Source organism: Herpailurus yagouaroundi, unplaced genomic scaffold (genome assembly GCF_014898765.1).
Source record: "Herpailurus yagouaroundi ecotype Mexico unplaced genomic scaffold, PumYag 196, whole genome shotgun sequence".
Lineage (NCBI taxonomy): Eukaryota > Metazoa > Chordata > Mammalia > Carnivora > Felidae > Herpailurus > Herpailurus yagouaroundi.
Window position 1 is genome coordinate 33,940,107 of NW_024412427.1, and position 5,812 is coordinate 33,945,918.

Here is a 5,812-nt window from a genome sequence, read left to right on the forward strand (position 1 = left end):
ATAAAATAAAATAAAATAAAATAAAATAAAATAAAATAAAATAAAATATTTGGGGTGTTTTTCCTTTGGTTGAGAAACCCTCTGACCCTCTACTATTTATTCTTTGAAAAGACAGATTCACATTTACAAACCAAATGAAATTAGAAATGTAGTCTGTTTTCTTCAATGTTGTGCTAAAAGGAAGTTCAACCAAACTGGACACATTTTTGGAGATAGGCTTACTTGCCATGTCTTTTCTATTTATCATGGCATCTGTGAAGGCTGTGAGACCCACTGGGGCATATATATTCCTTCTAAGCGTATCATTGGAATCACCTGGGTTGCTTAGAAATAATCATGGCTTGTCACCACCCCAAGGGATTCCAAGGGTCAGAATCACCTGTGTCTGGATAGAACACAATTATCTGTACTTTTCAAAATCTCTTCAGCCCCTGGAATTTTGATGATCAACAGGATTTGAATGAATGCTGCTTGAATTATCCCTCAACCAAAGCCCACCTAAATGCCATACAGGTGGAATGATTCCTTGTTCCTTTTTAAAAAAGTTTTATTTATTTATTTTGAGACAGAGCAGGGGGAGGAATCAGAGACCAGAGAGAGAGAGAATCCCAAGCAGTCTTTGCACCATCAGTGCAGAGCCTGACATGGTGCTCGATCACATGAACCATGAGATCATGACCCGAGTTGAAATCAAGAGTAGGCCGCTTAACAGATTGAACCATCCGGGCATCCCATTCCTTGTTCCTTTTAAATAAGTCAGAGAATAATGTCCAGAGTATCAGGCATGGTGACTTAGATTCTGCATCATGTATTCTCCGCGTAATGTTTCAGTCCAGCTCACCTTGATTCGTTTAGAGAATTAATCATGACCACATTGGTGACCCTCTGCCCTAGTAGAATTGAAAATTAGGAGGTGGGCTACTCTACAGGTTCAGGATAATAAGATTTCTTGACATTCTACAGGACATGAAAGGAGGTAGTCTACCTTTGGAGGCAGATGGGACAGACTGTCACAAAGAAATGATGGAGCTTTGATCCCAGGCATCATGAAAAGTGTTCTATGGGCATCCGTGCAAAGGGAAAGAAACAAGTGGGATGTGATGCATAAGATCAAGTACTCTGTTAATAGTGCAAGATTCAAAAAGCTTTTGGCTTTAGGGTCTTATGTGAACAAGTCTCTTTCAACAGACAGGAAATATGTCAGTGCAGTTGTACCAGACTTAAAAAAAAAAAAAAATGAGGGTAGGGGGCCTGGGTGGCTCAGTTGGTTAGGTGTCTGACTCTTGGTTTCAGCGCAGGTCATGATCTCACTGTTCATGAGTTCAAGCCCCGCATTGGAGCCTGCTTAGGATTCTGTTTTCCCATTTGTGCCCCTCCCCTTTGCGCTCTCTCTCTCTCTCTCTCTCTCTCTCTCAAAAATAAATAAATAAACTTAAAAAAAATGAGGGTAGCATGTAAAATATGCAAGCCATTTTGTCAGAAAGAAGGAACTAAAACTCTACATTTCAATGTGGTTTTGTGTGTGCCGCAAAAACTTGAAAATTTACATAAGAAACTAAGAATATGACTTACCCAGTTAGAAGTGTGAAGTCTTGATAGGGGTGGACAAGAATGGGACAGAGATATTTTTATTCTATCTCTTTTGGCATTTTTCTGGTTTCCAAACCATGTGATTTTAGTGCTTATTCAAAAATTTAATAATACTAGTCTTATCTATTGGGAAAATACCTAAAGAGACAGTTCCTGTGAAGTCAGCAAAACGTTTACATTCATTGTGTTTTATCAATCACCGCAGCATTTTTGTATGTTTGAAACAGAGTAGTGCAGATTAGCTCAAGACATATCTCACCAGGCTATGGCTGATGCTAGGAGCACATATGATTCACGAGCCCATCTTAATGACTCCTTCACGTGCCATGTTCCAGGGGAACCCTGGTCTCCGGAATGCCCAACTCACCTGACATTCCTGGGTCACTCTCCTTTCTATAAAGCCAAGTGTCGGACAGATTTACAACTTAATATCCCTAATGTTGAAACCTTATAATACTTGTAACAGAGCTAGTGAGATGCTTAAAAAGAGCTCAGAACATTTGTTTCCTTCTTTCTCCCCCAGGGCATGGAGACTAGCTGGTCTCCCTTGGCTATATTGCACCTGTGGAGAGAAAGGATGGCCTTCATTATTCTCCTTGTGCTAGTGTGTCCTGTGCTTTCTGATATGTTAATATTTCCACAAAAAAAGCAAGTTGTAGCTCAATGTTTTGGGCAAACATAATCCCATTAGCAGCTGTCCCTCCCTTAGCGGCCACATCAGCCCTTTGCCATATCATCCTGGCTTCTTAGCACCCACAGGCCACAGTGCTGAGTGTTATGAAGGCAGCCTTTACTTACAGACCCATCTGGAACATCACAGGCACCTTCACAGATTAAAAAGCCTTAGAGTAAAATAACTTTCTTAGCTTCATTTGAACCAGCATCTCCAAGTTCACTTTCTACTCAAGTCTTTTTTCAAAGAACACCTACAAGTACCCCAAGAAGCTCTGACCTAAATATTATTAACCTCCTCCAAGGAGACCGGGCAGGGGCTCCTTACCTCCCATGGGCCCTCAAATCCCAGGAGCAGCAGGCTTTCTCTGCAGTACAAAACACATCCTTAACTCGGTAAGTATTCCCTTCCTCCTGTCTGACGCACTTTGTAGAATATAAAGGTGGTGGGTCACACTTGAATAACAAGGACAGAGGCAAACCTTTAAAGCCAAAACCTCCCCTCAGGAAAAACAAAACAAACAAACAAACAAACAACAAACAAAACAGTGGAAGAAACAGAAATCTGACTCTGGTTGCCTATCATTTAAAGATTCCAACGAGCTTTCTTCTATTTGAGGGAAAAGCTCAAGCCTTGCTAAAAGTCTATAACATGTCAATACACGTTTTCAAAAGAAACCACTTCACTTTTGACCACAATTGCTTCCATCTTGGCCGTGTAAAAAGCCAAAGCGATACCTTTTTTTTTTCCTTCTACTAAACCAATGGGAGACATTCCAGCTGGGTCCGCTTGCTCTGACCTCTGTGAAGGGCAAGCAGTCCTGTCCCTGTCACTTGTGCCTGTTGCCCTTGTAATGGATGGTGGTGAAAACCCCAGGCTGGCTGTGTCTAGACAATACAACTGAGCCAGCTGGGGAATGAGCAAGTCAGCACTGCCCATTGCCTTAGCAAAGTACCAGTGCATCCCTCCACCTGAGCTTCTGTGGTGCATCAGTTTGGTTGTTAAAATCACTAAAATTATTCAGTGGTCCCTGTTCCGGTTGGCTAAAAATGCCCTCCATTCAAGGAATGTACTGTGTGGTTTGCCACATTTGGGATTCTCAGCCTCTTTGGGGATGCTATCTTTAGCCTCAAACCCCACATCCATTCAGTGCTGTTAAGCAGATCTCCAGGGTGTAGGTGACAGTTCAAGCAAGGGTATTTTCAGATCTATTAATACCCCTTGGTCACCAAGTGGCATTTGTTTCCCATATATTTCCATGAAACAGAACAGCAAGGGCCAAGTTTTCTCTGGCTTATGAAAAGGGGCTCACTCTACTGAGACTGTTTGCCTAACTTAAAGTTAAAAACCCAATGGGTTTCTCGGTCCTGCTCGGATGAATTCATCCCCGGATGAATTTTTGATGAACTGGGAAATCACATCCTTGAGGCAGGGAAGGGGGTGAAGTGAGAATTTAAGCCAGAACTCTGTGTATGCAGGGGAATGCACATGAGGATGTGGGGGAGGGGGGTGTTTTATTTCTACAAGTCTGTTTAATGGGTAGGTCTAATGGGGAAGAAGGAGGACACTACTCAGCTTTCCAGTTGATCCTGATTTTTCATGAGAACCATCACACAGGACCAGTGAACCCTCCCTTTCTGAGAACAGCCACCAGGTTATTCCACTCATGACCTAGCACTTCTAGAAATACCACGGTCCTAGAAGCAGGTAGACTTCTCTGCTGCTTGCCAACAGTACCAATTTGGGGTGGTTAATTTGGTTTCTGTTTCACACTCCTTATATGTACAGATGAGACTCCATGTGAAGATTGAGTGCTAAATGTTATATTGCATATCTAAGAGCAAAACATCTGGCGCAAAATGATCTTTCCATACCTCTTCTCCCCTCCCTCTTCCTCCCCACCCTCTCCCCCCCCACTGCCCTCTTCTCCCCTTCCCTCATCTTTCCCTCCTCCCTCCTTTCCTACCTCCCTTCTCCCTGTGCTTCCAGCCTGCCCAATCCATGTCACTTGTCTGTAGTCTGTAGTGGTCTGAGAAGGTCACTGTGGAGGGGATTTCAGAGAAAACTGGTAGCATCTGCCCAATCCCTGACTCCACAGAGTGTCCATCTATCTGTGGAACACAGTAGGATTCAGTTTTGTTTTTTGAGTTTAGAAATCCAAGGGCAGAAACCCAGCTGTCCAGGGACTGGAGGAGACGGTCCTGCTGAAATGCCACCCATGTGGCTGTGCTCTCCTCTCCGTTAGATGGCGCCATTTTACTGCAGTGCGGCCATGAGAATCCTTGCTCCGTTTCAATTAGTATTCCTTGTGCAAAAATAAGAAAATTCCTTCATTATGCTGGTGGCTGGTGGCAATGTGATAATTAAGGTGGTGCACCAGCATCTCTATTATAAACTCCATTTCTCACATAGGGTTGCAGCTCAGCAATAAAAACTTGCTAGCAAGGTCTTAACCTTAGGACATTTCAAGATAAACATTGCATTTAGCTTTTAGAGGGTCTGTCTTCTTCCTAATTATATATGTCAAGTGTCATCCAAGAAATTTTTTTTCTCCATGTTACCGCAAAGGAATTATGACTTTATGTAGGATTTTGATATTCTCAGCAAGGTATCAGTTTGTGTTAAAATAAAATGCAAAATGTGAAAGATATTTCGATAGAAAATTGAGAGCAACATTATCTTTTGAATTTTGAGATTTGGGCTCCCAAAGATGGGTTGTGCTTAATCATTTCTATCACCTCCTCCTTTTGTTTTGTTTCTGGGCAAATCTAACAATGAGGCAAACCTAACTAACTTCTGAGACCATCAGAACATTCCTTTGGGAATTACCTAAATAATCCTTTCATTTCCTTGCTACACTTTTTCAGTAGCAACGTGATCATGGAATTAATGCAGAGGTGACTTCACACTCTCAGCCACTCCATGGGACAGGAAAGGTGTCTGGCAGTTACACTCCACGTGCACCCAAGGCAAGACTCCTGGATGTTTTCAGAGCAATCCCCATTTCAGATATCCTGTCCACTTATTAAGCATGGTAGCAAATCATGTGTGTTCTCTTTTGGTCACAAAAATACCCGGTCAGATAAACATCTGGACCGAAAGGGGTTTCCAATCTATTGAACAATACTTGAAAATTTTCACCCCCTGTGCCTACATGAGCCACCCCAAGTAAAATCTCTGACCAATGATGGCTTTCTACTACCTGTACGGATGCTTCTTGCTTTAAAATGATTGACAATTGGAAGTTACTTAAATGTTTTCTATTTAATTTTCTGAGAGAATGCCATTAAAATTGGAATTTGTGAATTAACATAAATGAGTAAAATCCTAGGTTTTAATCATTGATAAGGTTTCTCTGCTCTATATTCACTTTGTGTGATCAGAATAAAATGTTTTGGGGAGACTAGCTGGCTCATGTTGGTAGTGTGTGCAACTCCTGATCTTGGGGTAGTGAGTCAGAGCCCCACGTTGGGCACAGAGTTTACTTAAAACAAAACCAAACTAAAGTATAAAATTCATCAACAACAACAAAAAAAGAAGAATAAAATG

At 41.9% G+C, this 5,812-nt stretch overlaps 1 long non-coding RNA gene across 1 annotated transcript in view; it reads left to right on the top strand.

The window, feature by feature from the left end:
• Positions 1 to 5,463, top strand: part of LOC121012017 (uncharacterized) — a 20,482-nt gene extending 15,019 nt beyond the window's left edge. Inside the window, exon 2 of the long non-coding RNA XR_005781918.1 lies at positions 5,131 to 5,463. This is a non-coding gene — a long non-coding RNA (uncharacterized LOC121012017). The remainder of the gene's footprint in view (positions 1 to 5,130) is intronic.
• The last annotated feature ends 349 nt before the right edge of the window (positions 5,464 to 5,812 follow it).